Raw genomic sequence first — 19,110 nt, forward strand, 5'->3', positions numbered from 1 at the left:
CTTCAGCTCAGGGCGTGATCCCGGCGTTATGGGATCGAGCCCCGCATCAGGCTCTTCTGCTGTGAGCCTGCTTCTTCCTCTCCCACTCCCCCTGCTTGTGTTCCCTCTCTCGCTGGCTGTCTCTCTGTCGAATAAATAAATAAAATCTTAAAAAAAAAATTAACTCATAGAACAATCTTTGGAGATATGCACTATTATTTTACAGGTGAGGAAAATAAGACACAGAGAGGTTAAGTAACTTGTCCATGGCCACCAGCTAGGACGTGGCAGAGCCAGCATTTACACTCATGCTGTCTGCCTAGAGTGCTGGAGTCACTACGCACTGTACTACCTGTGACGGTTAATTTCCTGTGTCAACTTGACTGACCACAGGGGCCCAGATTAAACATCACTTCTGGGTGTGTCCATGAGGGTGTTTCAGGATAAGATTAGCCTTTGAACTGGTAGGTTCAGAAAACTAGGTTGCCCTCCCCAGTCTGGTAGGTGGGCATGTACAGTTTGCTGAGGCCTGAATAGAGCAAAAGGCAGGGGAAGGAGGAATTCTCCCCTCCCCCTGCTTTTGCTTCAGCCTCACTGATCAAGCTGGGACATCCCATCTTTTCCTACCTTTGGACTGAGACTTCTGCCACTGGATCCCCGGGTTCTCAGGCCTTCAGACGCTGACTGAATTTGTACCACCGGCTTTCCTGGGTGTCCAGCTTACAGATGGTAGATTGTGGGACTTCCCAGCCCCCATAGTTGTGTGAGCCAATTCCTCATAATAAATCTCCTGGATATATTATATATGTATATATATAAAACCAGTAAGAGATATTTACATAACCAACAGGAGGCATCCAGTTGACCCTCGAACAACATGGTTTCAACTGCTCAGGTCCACTCACACGAGAATTGTTTTCTATACATACAGTACAGTACTGTAAGCATATTTCCCTCCTTTATGATTTTCTTAATAATACTTCCTTTTCTCTGGCTTATTTTATAAGTATATAAAACATAAAGCATACAAAATACGTGTTAATTGTTATGCTATTAAGGAAGTCTTTCGGTCAACAGTAGGCTATGTATAGTTAAGTTCTGGGGGAGTTAAAAGTTACGTACAGATTTTTGACTATATGGGGGTCAGTGCCCCTAAACCCCATGTTGTTCAAGTGTCAACTGTATATATATATATCTCCTATTGGTTCTGTGTCTCTGGAGAACCCTGATACACTGCCAAAGCAGTTAGTGTGAATGGATACAAAGATGTAGCTATGAGGCTGTTCATTCAGTACAAACGTATTAATGCCTACTGTGTGCCAAGCACAGCCCCTCTTCCCTTTTTAAGTGGAGGGTAAAAACTCATCTGTGAGTCCTGAAATAAATGTAGTGGGTTGTGACCAGAATTTCCTTAAAATGATACAGAAAAGAATAGGATACAAATTACCAGAAAGTGAGTTCTGTTTCATGACATTTTTTTACTTGCATGTGTTTGCACAAGCATATATGCACAGATAAGTGTTGAATCAGAATACCATGTACTTACTGAGAGTTATAGTCAGAAAAGCTTAAAGTCACAAGTCTAGGAAAAAAAAAACATCAGTTAGGTAATTGTACTTGTGACAAGGTAGTTTTTAGAAATAATTGCAAAAAGTTGTCTGATAATGGGAAATTATTAAATAGATTATGATATAGACCTATAATGGAATTCTATCTAGAAACTTAAATTATATTGTAGGGAAGTATTTAATATGACATAGAAATATGTGCAAGATATAGAGATAAGGGGGAAATCAGATTCTAAAACATGTGGAATATACATTTAAAAATATATATATACACACGTGTGCATATGTGTATTTGCATAGACAAAAGACTAAAAAGGATAGTCGTCAATATGTTTCTTGATGTGAAGTTATGCAAAAAAATATTCTGGCTACCTGCATTTTCTGCAATTTAATTACTTTTATAACATATATCCTTATATAAAATAAGATACGTTTTATGTATATGATTATATAAAAAGGATTAGTATAAACATAATGAAAAATTTTGCAAACAATAAAAATTAAGAATTCTAGCAGACAATAAAAATAAAGACTCTTTGCAAACAGTAATAATGATGATGAACTGCTAACCCTGCCCTGTGAAAACCACTCTAAGAAAATCCAGTATCTGACAACCTGGAGTTTCCGAAAGGAAATAACGAGTGTCTACCTTACAAAGGAGTGGGTACACTGTCAATATCAAATTTGCCTGGGTACTTAATATGTGCTTTTATTTCTGCCTCAGATTCCAGGGCCAGGGGTCAGAGGGACTGAAACACTGGCATCGAAGAGTAGCCCTACAACATCATGAAATCAATCATTAAGTGAGGTACAAAGGCTTCCTCAAAAAGTACAAAAACTAACACAGATAGAAAGATAGTTTTTAGGGGCGCCGGGTGGCTCAGGCGGTTAAGCATCTGCCTTCCGCTCAGGTCATGATCTCAGGGTCCTGCGTGGAGCCCGGTGACCGGCTCCCTGCTCAGCGCGGAGTCTGCTTCTCCCTCTCCTACTGCCCCTCCCCGCTGCTTGTGCTCTCTTTCAAATAAATAAATAAATAAAAATCTTTTTAAAAAGCTAGTGTTTATAAATAGAATCAATAATTGATATTTTTTCAGTGCTCATTCTATACACACACACACACACACACACACACACACTATGTTAATCCTTAATATATATTATCTCATTTAATCCCTGCATCAACTTTAAGAGCTTTAATTACTCCTCTAGCCCCATTTTTACTATAAGACAACCAAGGCTACAACACGGAAGTGGAGGAGATGAGATTCGAGCCCAGATCTCAACACCTCCACAGTGTGCAATCTCAGCCACTTGGGTCATTTCCCACATTGACACCTGGTGGTTGGTCGTGCATGATGCTAATTTAGGATGTTGTTTTGAGGTCAAAGGGTTTCAAAGAAAGGTCCACCAACTGCTGATGGATACGGGTTCCCTGAAGTTTCCAGCAATTGCTTCCTAGAGCACACATTCATAAAATGGTCATGACTGGATTTTTTTTGCTGATGAAAATTTGAGTGTCATCAAACACAATGTGTCTTGTTCTGGCAAGAATTCTTTGTTAATGTGCACAATAACAAGGAAGACTCTATTGTGGTCTTTTTCTATGCTGATGTAATTCAAATAAAAAGACACTGAAATCATTGTCCTAGGTTCTTTCTACAGCTTCATAAACTATGGTTATCATCCTATATTTGGTCCAGAGACTTCTTAGCATTACAAATGTAACAAGATACTCATCAGAATTATGACAATAAGAATAATGATAAAAACAGGGGCGCCTGACCGGCTCAGTTGATGGAGCACATGACTCTTGATCTCAGGGTTGCAGGTTTCAGTCCTATGTTGGGTGTAGAGATTAGTTAAAAAATAAAATCTTTTTAAAAAAAAAAGACTAACGATACAAACAATAATTATATTAATAATAATAATGCACTAAGGGAAACTATCAATGATAATCAAGTGTAAAGGCTGTCTATTGGAGGGGCACTTGCGTGACTCAGTGGGTGAAGCACCCGACTCTTGGATTAGTCTCAGGTCATGATCTCAGGGTCCTGAGAATGAGCCCCGCATCAGGCTCCTGCTGAGCAGGGAGTCTGCTTTTCCCTCCCCTCTGCCCCTCTGTCCCTCTGCCCCTCCCCCTCCTTATGTGTGCTCTCTCTCTCTCACTCTCTTTCAAATAAATAAATACAAATCTTTTTTTTTAAAAGGCTGTCTATTGGAGAGATACATTTTGGAATGGAATATGAACTTCAGCTTTTTTCTTTCATCATTTTTGGGAGATAAGGCCCATCTGGGCAGAACTGAGTAACTAGAAAATATGCATCACTTTTAATGAGACACAAGACACACTTGGCCATTCTCAACGGTTTCTGACAGTAATGTCATTTAGCACTTGTGTCTTTTAACTATCCTATTTTTGCAGTGACTCTCAGTTCCAGTAGCGGTGGTGATGGATGATTGTGTTTTACTCTACAGCTGACTAATGTCTTTCATGAACACTCATTACTCGGATTGTCTTGCTTGTCCTACCTCTTTCCCCCTTCATCCTGATTTCTTCATTATTTTATTTTATCTATTTTGTAAACCACCATAAAGAACTTGGGGGATAAGACTGAGATAAATACATGCACAAAGAGTCAAACAAACTATCTCATCCCAGAAGGCAGCCTGGATTTTTCCCAATAGACAAAGAGTTCCAGGTCAAATGGCTTAGCTAATGGCATGTAAGTGGCCTCAGAGCGGGAGTCAGGGATTAAGTCTCAGGTGCTGATATGATGACAGTAGGCTACATTTTCATATCCCAGAGAATTGAGTCTGATTGTCCTTATGGTCATTACTTCCTACTTCTTCTCTTCCTAGTATTGTTGTAGTCATTTCTTTTTTTTAAAAAAGATATTATTTATTAATTTGAGAGAGAGAGCACGAGCAAGGAGGAGAGGCAGAGAGGGAGAAGCAGACTCCTCACTGAGCTGGGAGCCTGAAGCGGGGCTCTATCCCAGGACCCCGAGATCGTGACCTGAGCTGAAGTCAGATGCCCAACCAACTGAGCCACCCGGGCCCTCTGGTTGTAGTCATTTCAATCAAGCCCAACAGAGTGTGGTCACTGCAGAAAAGCCAGAGGAGTAGGAAGAGCAGAGCAGAGGACGAATTTACTTTGTGCTCTGCATAGATAACTCTTTCTAACATAAAATCCCTTTGGCCCATATTTTTTATTTGGACTTCTGAAAGTAATAATGATACTTGAGTTACACCTGTAAAGTTATAACACAGGATATATTTACTTCTAGATTTTAAGCACACACATGCACAGAAACATAAGGGAATATGCCGCCGCACCCGGCTGTATTTAAAGATTTTCCCAATAGTTAGCTCACAACAGGTGACTGAGCAGTTGTTAAATATACTTTAAGTGAATCTACAAGGGCAAATGAAACATTTTAACCAATAATAACATCACAGAAGCGAAGTAGGTAAATAAAATAAAGTAAAATGAAATTAGATAATTACTAATACAGATTTCTTCTTCCAAAGTTTCCTCAAACACGCGGCTCACTGGGTACTGCAGGGTTGAGGGAGGACCATAGTTTATGGCCATTGTTGGTGTCCCCAGGGCTGTAGCAGTGGGTGGCAATATGAAACAGAATGCCAGCTCGTCCAGGATGTGGTTCTGATTCACCGTCCTCACAACTGTGCTGGGGCAGAAGCGAACAGCACGAACCACCAGGAAAAGGGATGTTTTTCTATTCGGCGCTGGTGACTGGCTACACAGGGGAAAAGCGGCTAGAGCTCAGAAGCTCCCTTCAACGTTGCTGCTGCTTCCACTTCTTTTTTATCTTTGTATCCTTCCCTCAGAGTTCTAAGGGCTGGAGCTCAAATTCGGTTTTGAGCTAATAGAGAGAGGGAAGGCAAGAGGTTAAACCAAACAGTTAACTGTGTCTCTTCAAAACTGACATTTAATACAGGGTGTAAATCACCAGGGGAGCCTGTTATTCCTTCAGGAATGCAATTACATAGGGTCAAATAAAACATGAAAGAAACCAACAAGTTTTAAAATGTAGTATGTTCTCAAAAGTAGGCAAGAAGGAATGTGAAGCAGTTCAAATATGCTAACACTCCCCTCTGTCCTATAGGAGAGGATTACAAGGAGAGGTTTCTGCAGTTTAATGATTATGTGGCTAAGCACGGGTACGGAAGCACATCGCCCAGTCCGGCTGCTCCCCACCGGACCCTCCGCTTCCCAGAGCTCCTGCATTCATTCAAAGCAGGTGGGGGCTCTTCCGTTCAGCCCATTACCATTACAGTCCCATTACCAGCCCTGCCCTCCACTTAACACTTTTCAAAAGTGTTTATATGGCAGTACAGAATACACCGCAGGTATTTTTTTTTTTTTCTGTTTCACTCGCTCCTATGGGGTGGCGGGGGGAGGGGGGACCACCAGGAGAATCCTTATTCTCTGACTTCAAGATAGACAAAAATTAATGTTGGACTCTGTTAAAGGCTTTCTAATATTTATAGCTACTTGTAAATTGTGTAGGTGCTAATTTACACCATGCGGCAGTGGAAGGTGGGCTGGCGTTTATATTTTGGGAAGTGCCTGTTACAGTTTAGTGCATTTCAAAAATCCGATGCCTTAAAAATGTGGGTTGGCTCACCTTCAGTTGAACATCCTCGCGAACGAGGGTGACCAACTCGTTCCAGTTTACCCTGTGCTCTCTTGGCTCTAGTACTGAAAGTCCCACACCCCAGGAAACTTCTCGTTCCCCAGCAAGCCAGGATGACTGGCCATCCTATTCCACACACATGGCACATGTTCTCTCTTGGTCCCTGTGCTTCTAGCCCTGCGTATATATCTCAGGTGTGCGTGCTGGGTGTGTGTACAAACAGGCACACACGTGACAGGTAAGCGGATTCTGAATCAAACAGAATTAGTAATTTCTTTAAAGTCTTGCTTTTAAGCACATACGACAGCGTGGTAGAAACTGGGTATAGACTGTGTGAGGAGAGAGGACGGCTGGGAAGGGACACTGAGATCACTACTAAACTAATTATAAAAGAATTCAAACAGAACAGACAGGTCAGCTGGGTTCAGATTCCTGTATAATCACTGACTTTTATAAGCTAGTTCTCACTTCTCCAAGAAAAATACAGTTTCAAATGAGTTGTGACTCCAACTCGATTTTCCTTCTCTTGCTTACGACGTGTATCACACTACAAAGCTGACTTCTCAGAGTCTAATTCCAAAGGGGGCAGATTCTGTCTAGTTGGTTGGATCTTGGGAGCATCCTCTCCCCATCCCCACCCCCACCCCCGTCCCATCCCTCTCCCCCAACTAGGCAATGGTGGCCCCAGGCTGGTCCTTCTGAGTTTTGTCCAAGTTGCCCGGGTCAGGCTCGCTGACGAGCAGGCACCTTGGGGTACGTCTCTGAACTGCACAATTTCCTGAGCGCCTTGCCGCCTCGGTAGTTCTGCGTGCTCCCAGGTCTTTCCAGCAAGTCCTGGGCAACTCCACAGACGGCACGGCTGCCCCGGCACCTAAGACAGTCCATTCTGATTGCAGGCTGAGTTCTGAAAGTCTGGGAATCGGCCGAGCTCCTGAGAGCAGCCTGACTGAGCAGACCCAAGACCAGAGTGAAACTTCGTTCATCTCACGTGTCTAAGACCTTTGGCTTTTTGGCTTTTTCATTGACTCTTCTCCTGACAGTGCAGTTGGAGATCTGGCTCTCCCTAGAGGATTCATATCCCTGCCCCCCAACTTCCTCTTTCTCCCCCCGATTTGTGGCTATTTTCTTATTCTGTCAAGAGATGCCAAACTGACACATTCACCAGAAATAACACAAAATAAAGCAAAAAGTAATTATAAATAATGCTTTTTCTTCTGACTTATGTAAACCTCTTACCTCAGAGGCTCTCCTTTCCTGCGCTTAGAACTTGTCTGTCCAGATCAGACACGCTATAAGCATTAGTCTCAAAACTTAATCAAATGCAAAGAAATTGGTGGTAGGCAGGACAAATAAAGGCTCGAAGTCTAAAGGAACAGACTTAGAAAGGTAGAAAGGTGCCTCCCTGCAATTTTCAAATGAACATGAGGTATGCGCTGCGGGGACAGAACCCGGGCTTGGGAGGCAAACAGATCTAGGTCTGAATTCTAGCCCAGGCACTTATTAGCTATGTGATCTTGGACAAGATACTTCACCGCTGTAAATTTCAGTTCCTCATCTGTGCCATGGGGATAATTCTAGTTTTAATATGAGGACAGGAAATAACATATGTAAAGCACCAATACATAGTCGATGTTTAATAAGCAACTTTCACTACCATAGTGATGGTTTTCATGGGACAAAGTGACCCCCTCCAACAGCCCACGGTGCCCTCTGTGTTTTGACCGCTGGGCTTCTTCCCTAATGGACATCTCTAGGAACTCTGAGCTCTTGATCTCAGCCCTCCACCCACACTCCCTAACTGGCCTGAGGCAAATCACTTATCTGCCTCAATTACTTCATCTGTACAGAGGAGGATAATAATATTTACCTCCCTCAGAGGAGTGTTGGGAGAATTAATGAATGCTTGCAGAGAACCCTGAGATCTACAGATGAAAGGCAGTGTAGAATTGCAAAGTATTATTATAAATATTAGTGTTATTTTGACACATTTGCATGCATGCATGTGTGAGCAAATGTGCACCCAGAGCACTGGATGAGAGTATGTGACTTTCAAGTATCATCCTATGAGCACCCCTGGCAGCCCATGGATGTTTACGTCTGTGTAATTTATGCACAATGAAACAACTGGTCTCAGAAATCAGAATTGGCGTAGCTGGTGTAAAATCAACCATAGCCTATGGTTAAGTGCTTTCTAGAAGCCTTTTGGCCAGTACCATAGTCCTTCCAGCTTCCTTTAGGGGTAAAACCTGACCATGTGATCAGCTCCCTAAAAGGCAGTGAAGTGTAACTCTCAGGCTTCTCTATCCACCAATTCGGAGAAACGACCTTGAGCCTAGAAGAATTTATCCCTGAGCTAACTGTATCCACTTGCAAAACACACGGTCATAAAATCAGATTGCAAAGAAACACCTCTTTCAGCCCACCTCACAGCCCTGTTCTCCCCCTTCCACATCAGTCGTGCCAAGTTCCAGCTCTTGCTGCTCCTCTCTTCTTTCCATTAAGGCCCGTGCTTCCTCCCACTTGTCCCCACTCCCCACCGACTGGATTCCCTCCCCTTAAGTGGTGTGAGGTAACATTACAACACTATCCACCATAATCTCACATCACCTAACTCCCCAGGGACTACTTCTGTGACCTGCGCTTTTAGGAATAAAAGAGTAAGAGCAAATGGAAGTTACGTGAGGAAGTTAAAATTCCCTTGTGCCTTGGGACTGAGCCCTCGGCTGCCATTCCTGCCTCTGCGAGGATGTGGCCTCCTCTGATTCCGGATACAGAGTAGCACATGGGCGTGAGCAAGACATATGTCTGGTCTCCCCCATAAACCTTTGCAGCCTGGCAAGAAACAGCAAGGCTTATTCCAGACCCAAATTCTCATTCCTGCTACAGCCATCATAAACGCCTGCTGACACCAAAGAAGAACAAGCCTGTAATCCTCATAAAAGAACATTTTTGAACCCTGGAAACCAAAGAGGGATACGGATGCCAGTTTTTAAACTGACATTCCCTCTGCTCCGGGGCTAGATTGGACATTGAGGAAGCAGGTGACTGCCTTCGAGTTACGGGTAGAAACTGCACACTGGCCTCCCTGTTCCGAACATCTCCCCCCATGGCCGGGCAGATGGCCTGGAGTTCCCACAACTTGTGGTTAAGACATTGTCTCCAGAAGGCTGTGTGTAGAATGGAAATATGTGACATGAAAATCAGCATGTTGACTCATTCCAGCAGTGTGCTGGATCCAGCTCCCAGGGCCTGAGAGGGCCAACTCTGTGCATCTCTTCCCAATCAAATGGTCTCGTCACACCAATAGCCTGAAATCAGCCAGTGATGCCTGGAAATCACCAAGCGCTGCAAATCAGGGCTTTCCGCCCTTTGAGAAAGGTGATCGTGAAGCCTTTACTGCACAGCTCCAATTAGCACCCACTTTTATCCATTATCATTTCGTAATAAGACAGGTTTATGCTATTGCCAAGGAACGAGGTGCAGGTGGGTCTCGAGTATGGAAGGCGCAGGGAGTCAACCAGGACAGCAGGTGAGCGCGCTGTCGCAGTTGTCTGGGAGCAGCCAGAAGGTAGGGAGTGCCTTGGGGAGGAGTGAGCAGCATGCCTCCGTCAAGCTTTTGCCAAAGCTTGTCCTGCCTTGTAGATTCTAGCTGTGAGCAGAGGATGCAGCGAGCATCGCATTTCCCAGGATGCTAGCAGAAGAAACGTGGGCGTTAGACCCTTTGCTGCCCTAACAAACTAGGTATCATCTCTGAGCCTCGCTTCCCTTAACTATAAAATTCAGCTAACTGTACTCCTTTGGTGGGGTTTGTGAAGGATTCAGAGAGATACTGTTTGTAAAGTACTTGCCCTTCACAGAAGTACTAATATTGGTAAATTGATGGGCGCTTCACTGCCCCGTTCTTATTCTGTTTCTCAATGGTATTTGTTATGTTCAGTCAGTCTGGACCTGAAACCTTCAAACCCTCTGGCTTCTGAAATTCCATGCTTTCTTCGTTTTCCTTCTTCTCTGATCCTGCCTTTATTGGGTCTTTCTTCACTAATCCCTCTCAAAATGTAATCCAGGGCCTCCTTCTCTTGTTTCTCCGCTCAGCCTCATTAGGCAATCTCATCTAGTCCCATGGATTTACATGTTATCTTCATGCCGATGACTTCCAGACTCCTAGAATTATCCTCTGTCTAGACCAGTGATTCTTCAAGTAGGAACCCTGGACCAGCAGCATCAGCATCACCTGGGAACTTGTTAGAAATGCAAATTCACAGGCCCCACCCAAACCTTCTTAACCAGAAACTCTGGGGGTGGGCCCAGCAATCTGTTTTATCAAGCCCTGCAGGTGTCTCTAATGCTCCCTGAAGTTTGAGAACTACTGGCTTGGGCTAACGTATTTAATAGTCTTATTTACACTCTACAGAAATATCAGACTTAAGACACCCAACACAGAACTCCTATTCCCTCCCTAATCCTGCCCACCTACTATGTCCTCAGAATCACTCCCTGGAGATAATGGCATTATCAGCCACTTATTTACTAAACCTGGAAATCAAGACGATCCTTCCTCTGTCCCAGCTTCCTTAGCTCACCTCTAATCCCTTAGCGAATCCTATTAATTCTATCTCTGAGTTATAACATAAATTTGCTACTTTCTCCACATTTCCATCACCACATCGCAACTGGAACCACCATCAAATCTTGCTTGTTCAAGCAAGACCAATGCAACCTTCTCTACCTGCTTCCACTCTGGTCCCCCTCTAACCCATTCTCTCTGTCGCAGCAAGAAAGCTAGATCTTCTTAAAATGGAATTTGGCTCATGTTACTCTCCATCCTAAGATATGCTTTGGTTTCCCTTTACACCTAGAATAAAATCCAAACTCTGTACTATGGTTTCCATGGCCCTGCATGGCTTGACTCCTCCCCATTTCTCTGTCACCTCACCTAATGGCACTCTCTCCCTACTCCATCCCGCACTCCCTGGTTTTCTCTCAGTTGCCTGAATGGGCCAATTCCTTTCTGCTTCAGGGACTCTGTTCTTCTATCCGGAATTTTCCTCCTCACCCTGTGAGTGGATGGCCGCTGCGCATCCTCACAGTTTCAGGTTAAATGTCACCTCCCCTTTGTGTCCTTCCTTACCACCATTTAAGTCCCCTCCACACCCCATTATTCTCTCTCATCACCTTTTTATTTCCTTCCTGGCACATCTGCAGTTTGTTAGTTTTCTATTCAGTTATTTGCTCTCCCGATGTTGATGGTGTTTTGTTTTCTCTGTCCCCCTCACCCTACCACCTGAATGTAAACTCACAAGGGAAGGGGGCTTACTGCGTTCCTCGTTCCTCACTCTGTGTCTGTCACGGTGACGACCGGTGACCAGTGCAGAGTGGGCAGCGGCTGATGTTGCCATTATTATTAACATGTGGAAGGGAGGGCAATCTGCTTTACTCAGTCTATTAATTCAAATGTTAATCTCATGCAAAAATGCCCTCACAGACACACTCAGAGTAATATCTGACCAAATGTCGAGGCTCGCTGTGGCCTAGTCAGATTGATAAATAAAATTAACCGTCACACCACACGACTGATAAAACTTGGAAAGATGAAGACCCCTGCACGATAGTTAAACCAGGATTGAAAACACGTATATGTCGCTCCAAAACTCAGTTACTATCAGTTTTATTCATGAGCCCCAAGCTCGGTGCGTGCTACGAAGAAGATGCTGGTTCTTCATTTCTTTCTTTGTCCAGGAGTAAATGTTTTGATCAAGACTAACCCAAATACATTTTGTGGTACAGGAGCTTCTGCTCCAAGAAAACGAGACAAAGCACCAGTGCGGGTAAGGAGAGCGGATGGCGTTTCTGAACTGGGTCGCTAAACACAGACTGGAGATAAAACTACTCATTTTTTTGCTCTCTTGTTCATAGGAATTAAAGCTCTCAAATGATTCATCACTGTAGCTATAGCTGGCATACCAAAGGTGCTCAATAATTGTTTGCTACAATAGACAAGCAAACAAATGGAAACGGGATGTTAATTTGAAATTTTCTACTGAGGCACCAAGATGAGACAGAAAGGAAATCCCAGCAGAAGGTGCAGACCAAGATGTAAACACTTCAAGAAAATATTAAGAACTGATTTCTCAACTGTGGGTATGTTCATCCATAATGCGGACTTAAAAGGGCAGAGACAAGGCCTCCATGAGGGTCTGACTCACTGGGCTTTGGGATCCATCCCTTGAAAGTGCCTAAAGTGGGGCTTTGGAGAAGAGGATTTCCTGGGGTCCACTTCTGACGGTGGCTCCCACTGCTCAGCCCTCCTGCCACCAGGGGAGGGAGAGAGAGGAGTACCTGCCCCTTATCCTAGTCGTAGTGAGACAGGCTCCAAAGGGAGCATCTAGAGAGCCTGACGGGTGTTCTTCCAAGTCGTGAGACTGAAAAAGCGAGACGCTGACTAACAGCCAGTACAGCAGAGTTATAACTGCAAGCCAGTGCAGTGACAGCCCCCCAAATGTGTGAAATCCACAGAAGAATGCTGTCCCAGTGTCATTAAAAATGGAGCCCTGCCCTGTCTAAATAAGGTTCTGCCAGTGGTCACGAGAAAGTGGAAGAATGTGGAAGCCGAGTGATCGGTGAGGCTGCAGAGTGACCAAAGAAGGGACCCTGCCCACTTCAAAAGGAGTTGAACTTGCAGTGGCCCTGGAGGGGAGCCTCTGAGGAGCCCACAGAAGAACTTGCAAGGTCCAGAGATGGCAAAGTCAGCTTCTGACAGCAACGGTCAGTAAGAACCCGCCAAGTCCCCCGTCATCCCTGCCACTGGGCCCCCTGCATAGTCGGTGGGGAGAGGAGGAGAAATGCAAGGCAGGTAAGAAATGGGCAGCGATCCCTCCTCCACGCTGAAGGGTCAAGCAGAAGCACGATTCAACCAGGGGAAGAGAGGTGATTCAACATGACACAAATTCAGAGTTTGATTACGACATAGGACTGGCCAATTCATTACTCAATTGAGGCCATGATTATGACACAAGTGACTGCAGGGTATTTTTTCCCCTGGAGTGATCAGTGAACCAGCCCAGCCCAGATTTTAATCCAGAGTTTGAAACTGGGGCTAGCTCTGCTAAATAAATGTTAACTCTCCAAGAGTCTAGCTTCATCAGGATACTATTTACGGACTGAAAGGATAATGAATATATGAAACAATAAACCAAGCCCCAACAATTCCCAAAGCTAACCTGTCCATGATGGAGAGACAATTGCAAATGCTGCATGTCCTTTCAGATCCCACTTGCCTGTAGCATCTGCTAATGGAGCTTGGAGATAAATCCAGGAGAGCATCCTAGAGAAACAAGGAGGTTATTTTATTGATTATTTAGCCAAAAGCTATGACAGCCGGAAATCTTTTGAATTAAAGGACCCAGATACCTATAAAAACAACCCTCTTCTCCAATATTCCAACTCCCTTCTCAAAAGACGATCCAAAGTCAACAATTTGGTCTGCAAATTTCTAGTCCTTTCTCTGTACATTGGCATAAACACAGGGCCATGTAACCATATAGATTTTGGTGTTCGTTTGCCTTTTTAATGGATTCACAATGTATGTGTTATTCAATAATACTTGTTTTGACTGAACGTGTTTGTCTTTTTAACAGGTGCACATAATACTGATATATTATAATTTATCCAACCATATTTCTACCGATGGATATTTAAATTGTATTTAATTTTTTATCAAAGTGATACAGAGGATTTTTTCCTAATGTCTCTGCGGACACAAATATTTCTTCAACATAGAATCCTTGTTGGGTCAAAGATCCATTAATGTAGACGGATACTGCCTGAAAGGTATCAATTTACATTTCTACCAGGACTGTCTGATGGCATTTACTTCCCCCATACACTTGCTGATGCTGGATATTACCAAGTTACAATTTTTTTCCAATCCACTGAGTAAAAAATGACATCACAGTGCTGTTTTTATTTGCATTTCCTTCATAAAAAGCAAGGCTCACTATCCTTTTATGTTTGTGGACCATTTGTTCTTTTCTGCTGTTAATAACCTATTCACATTCTTTCCCCATTTTCAATTGGATTGTTCGTCTTTCTTCGTATTTGTAAGGTATGTTTTTATTTTGTGGATACTAATTGTTAATTACATGCTTGACAAATATTTTTATCTCGCTCTATTATTTGTGTTTGAATTTAACTTTTTAAATGGTGTCTTTGAGGAAAACTTTATATTTTTATGGGAGAAAAAGCAATATTTTTTCCTTCGTGGATTCTAGGTTTTGTGTGTTGCTTAGGAAGACCTTACCCCAGTGAAATATTCCTCCATCTTTCCCTTTAATACTCTTGCAATTTTGTTTTCTCAAGTTGAAGTTTTTAATTCATTTGGAATTATTATAGTGTGAAGCGGATATCTATATTTATTTTTCTAAATTGTTCCAACACCATCTCATTCTTTCTTCTTTGGTTAAAAATACCATTTTTATTATAAACTAAATTCTAATTAATTTCTTCATCTATTTGGAGATGTTCTATTCTGTTCAATTGTTCTCTTTATATAGGAGCTAATGGTATTTTACTTTAATTACATAGCTTTACAGAATAAGGTGATATTGGAGAAGTCAAGTTACCTTGTTCTTCCTCATTCATTTTTTAAAATCTGGTATGTTTGAGAGTCACTTTTCAAAGTTCATAAAAATGTGAATTTATTAATTTGCAACTGATGTGACAGCTTTACAGTGTTAAACCTCCTTATTCAGAAACATAATTTCCATACTCATTTATTGAGGTCTTCTTTTGTGTTCTTGAATAAGGTTTTAAAGTATTCTTTACATAGGTTTTACGCATTTCTTGATAGATTTATTCCTGAGATTTTGTAGTTTTATTGCTTTCGCTGTTACATTTCCTACCTGCTGGTGTAGAATACTACAAATATCTTATATCCAGCCATTTTATTAAAAAAAATTCCTTTAGGGGCGTCTGGGTGGCTCAGTCGTTAAGCGTCTGCCTTCAGCTCAGGGCGTGATCCCGGCGTTCTGGGATCAAGCCCCACCTCGGGCTCCTCTGCTGGGAGGCTGCTTCTTCCTCTCCCACTCCCCCTGCTTGTGTTCCCTCTCTCGCTGGCTGTCTCTCTCTCTGTCAAATGAATAAATAAAATCTTTAAAAAAAAATTCCTTTAGTTAATTATCTTTGCTCCTCTCTAGAAATTGGTCTATAATTTTATCATATATTATTTTTGTCCCTTTTCCCACTTCTAATAAACTTTTTTTAGAGCAGTTTTATGTTCACAGAAAAATTGAGTGGAAGGTATGGAGATTTCCCATATAGCTCCTATCTTAATACGTGCACAGCCTCTCCAACTCTTGATAACCCATACCGCTTTGGTACATTTGTTGTAATTCATGAACCTACACTGACACATTATTACCACTCAAAATCCATAGTTTACATGAGGATTCACTCTTGATGTTGTACATTCTATGGGTTTGAACAAATGTATAATGTCATGTATCCAGCATTATGATATTACACAGAATATGTTCACTGCCCTAAAAATCCTCTGTGCTTCATCTATTCATCCTTCCCCCACTTCGCCCCCCCCCCCAGTCCCTGGCAACCATGGATCTTTTTATTGTCTCTTTAATTTTGCCTTTTCAAGAATATCATATAGTTGGAACCATACAGCACATAAACTTTGCAGACTGGCTTCTTTCTTTTTTAGCACTGAATAATATTCTTGTGTCTGGGTGTACCACAGTCTGTCCATTCACCTACTGAAGGACATCCTGGTTGCTTCCAAGATTTTGACAATTATGAAAAAAGCTGCTGTAAACACCCATGTGCAGCTTTTTGTGTGAACATAAGTTTTCAGTTCATTGGGGTAAATAACAAGGAGCACAACTGCTGGATCCCACCATAAGAGTATGTTTAGTTTCGTAAGAAATGGACAAACTGTCTTCCGAAGTGGCCACAGCACTTTGCATTCCCACCAGCAATAAATGAGAGTTCCCATTTCTCCTCATTCTCATCAGCATTTGGTGTTGTCTGTGTTTTGGATTTTGGACATTCTAATAGGTATGAAGTTATCTTGTTACTATTTTTAGTTATTTTTTTAAAGATTTTATTTATTTATTTGAGAGAAAGAGAGAGAGAGTGAGCACAAGCAGGGGAAATGGCAGGCAGAGGGAGAGGGAGAAGCAGGCTTCCCGATGAGCAGGGAGCCTGATGTGGGGCTCAATCTTAGGACCCCGGGATAATGACCTGAGCCGAAGACAGACGCTTAACTGACTGAGCCACCCAGGCACCCCCTTATTATTTTAATTCCCAATTCCCTAATGACATATGATACGGAACATATTTTCATATGCTTATTTGCCATCTGTACGTCTTCTTTGGTATAGTTTGTTCAGTTCTTTGGCTCATTTTTTAATTGAGTTGTTCATTTTCTCATTGCTGGATTTTAAGAGTTCTTTATATACTTTGGATAACAATCTGTTATCAGATGTGTCTTTTGCAAATATTTTCTCCTAGCCTGTGGCTTGTCTTCTCTTTCTGTTGACACCGTCTTTATCAGAGCACACATTTTTAATTTCAACAAAGTCTAGCTTTTTAATTATTTCTTCACAGATCATTCCCTTGGTCGTTTATCTAAAAGGTCACTGCCATACCCAAAGCTACATAGATTTTTCTCCAATATGACCTTCTAGGAGTTTTATAGTTTTGTGTTTTACATTTAGCGCTATGATCCATTCTGAGTTAACTCTTGTTTGAAACGTATAAGGTCTGTACCTACATTCACTTTTACTGCGTGTGGACGTCCAGCACTACTGGTCCACTGCATTGCCTTCACTCCTTCATCAAAGATCAGTTGACTACATATATGTGGACCTATTCTGGTCTCTTTATTCTGTTCCATTGATCTATTTTTCTGTTCTTTCACCAATACCACACTGTCTTGATCACTGTAGCTTTATATTAAGTTTTAAAGTCAGGAAATACTAATCTTCTTTGTTCTTCTCCTTTAATATTTGGTTGGCTATGCTGGGTCTTCTTCCTCTCCACATAAACTTTAGGATCAGTTTGTCAATATCCATAAAATAACTTGCTGAGATCTCAACTGGGATTGCATTAATCTATAGATCACGTTGGAAAAAACTGACATCTTGACACTATTGAGTCTTCCAATCCGTGAATATGAAATCTCTCTTCATTTATTTAGTTCTCTGGTATCTTTCATCAGAGTTTTGTAGTTTTCTTCAAAAAAGTTTTGTAAAAGTAGATCTTGTACAAGTTTGGTAAGATTTATACCTAAGTATTTGGTTTGGGGGGCTGCTAATATAAACGATAATATGTTTTTTATTTCAGATTCCACTTATTCATTGTTAGCATATAGGAATGTGATTGACTTTTGTATATTAACCTTATATCCTACAACCCTTCTATAATCACTTGTTAGTCCTAGGAGTTTTTTGGTAGAGTCTTTTGAATTTTCTATATAGAAGATAATGTCATCTGCAAAGACAGTGTATAGCTTCCTTCCCTATCTGTATAGCTTTTATTTCCTTTTCCTGTGTTATTGCACTAGCTAGGAACTCCAGTATGATGCTGAAAAGCAGTGGAGGGAGGAGACATCTTTGCCTTGTTCCTGATCTTAGCAGAAAAGCTTTGAGTTTCATACCATTAAGTATGATGTTAGCTGTAGTGTTTTGTTTTGATTGTTTGCTTGCAGATGTTCCTCATTAAGCTGAACAAGTTCCCCTCTATTCCTACTTTGCTGAGAGTTTTTTTATAATAATATTTTTTTATTATATTATGTTATTCACCATACAGTACATCCCTGGTTTTTGATGTAAAGTTCGATGATTCATTAGCTGAGAGGTTTTATCATCGAATGGGTGTTGGATTTTGTCAAATGCTTCTGCAGCTATTGTGATCATCATATGATTTTTCTCTTTTAGTCTTTGATGTGATGGATTACATTAATTGATTTTTGATTGTTGAACCAACCTTGCATACCTGAAATAAACTCCACTTCATTGTGATGTACATTTTTATACATTGTTGGATTTGATATGCTAATATTTTGTTGAGAATTTTTGCGTCTGTGTTCATAAGAGATACTGATCTGCAGTTTTCTTGTAATGTCTTTGTCTGGTTTTGGTATGAGGGTAATGCCAGCCTCATAGAATGAATTAGGAAATACTCCCTCTAGCTTCTATCTTTTGGAAGAAATTACAGAGAATTGTTATAATTTCTTCCTTAGATGTTTGATAGAGTTTACCAGTGAACTCATCTAGGCTGGGTGCCTTCTCTTTTGGAAGATTATTTATTATTGATTCAATTTCTTTAATAGATACAGAATTATTCAGATTATCTATTTCTTCTTGAGGAGGTGAGCAGATTTTGTCTTTCAAGGAATGGATCCATTTCATCTAGGTTATTAAGTTTATGGGCATAGAGTTGTTCATAATATTCTTTTATTATCCTTTTAACATCCATGGTATCTATAATGATATCCCCTCTTTCATTTCTGATATTAGCAATTTGTGTTTTCTCCCTTTTTTTTCTTGGTTAGCTGGCTAAAGTCTTGTTGATTTTATTGATCTTTCCAAAGAACCAACTTTTGATTTTGTTAATTCTCTCTATTGACTTCTTGTTTTTAATTTCATTAATTTCTGCTCTAATTTTTAGGATTTTTTCTTATGCTTACTTTGGATTTAATTTGCTCTTCTTTTTCTAATTGCCTAAGGTGGAATCTTAGACTATTAATTTTGGATTTTTCTTGTTTCCAATATATGCATTTAATGCAATAAATTTCCTTGTAAGCACTGTTTTCACTTTACTCCACAAATTTTGATGAGCTATATTTTAATTTTAATTTAGCTAAAAATATTTTTGTATTTCTCCTGAGATTT

At 41.3% G+C, this 19,110-nt stretch overlaps 1 long non-coding RNA gene across 1 annotated transcript in view; it reads right to left on the reverse strand.

Moving 5' to 3' along the window:
- Positions 1–5,031: 5,031 nt before the first annotated feature.
- LOC113242360 (uncharacterized) overlaps positions 5,032–19,110 on the reverse strand; it is a 290,347-nt gene continuing 276,268 nt past the window's right edge. The window contains exons 5-6 of the long non-coding RNA XR_003311894.4: positions 13,426–13,529; positions 5,032–5,434 (exon numbers count right to left, since the gene is read on the reverse strand). This is a non-coding gene — a long non-coding RNA (uncharacterized LOC113242360). The remainder of the gene's footprint in view (positions 5,435–13,425; positions 13,530–19,110) is intronic.

Source organism: Ursus arctos, unplaced genomic scaffold, assembly GCF_023065955.2.
Source record: "Ursus arctos isolate Adak ecotype North America unplaced genomic scaffold, UrsArc2.0 scaffold_25, whole genome shotgun sequence".
Taxonomy (NCBI): Eukaryota; Metazoa; Chordata; class Mammalia; order Carnivora; family Ursidae; genus Ursus; species Ursus arctos.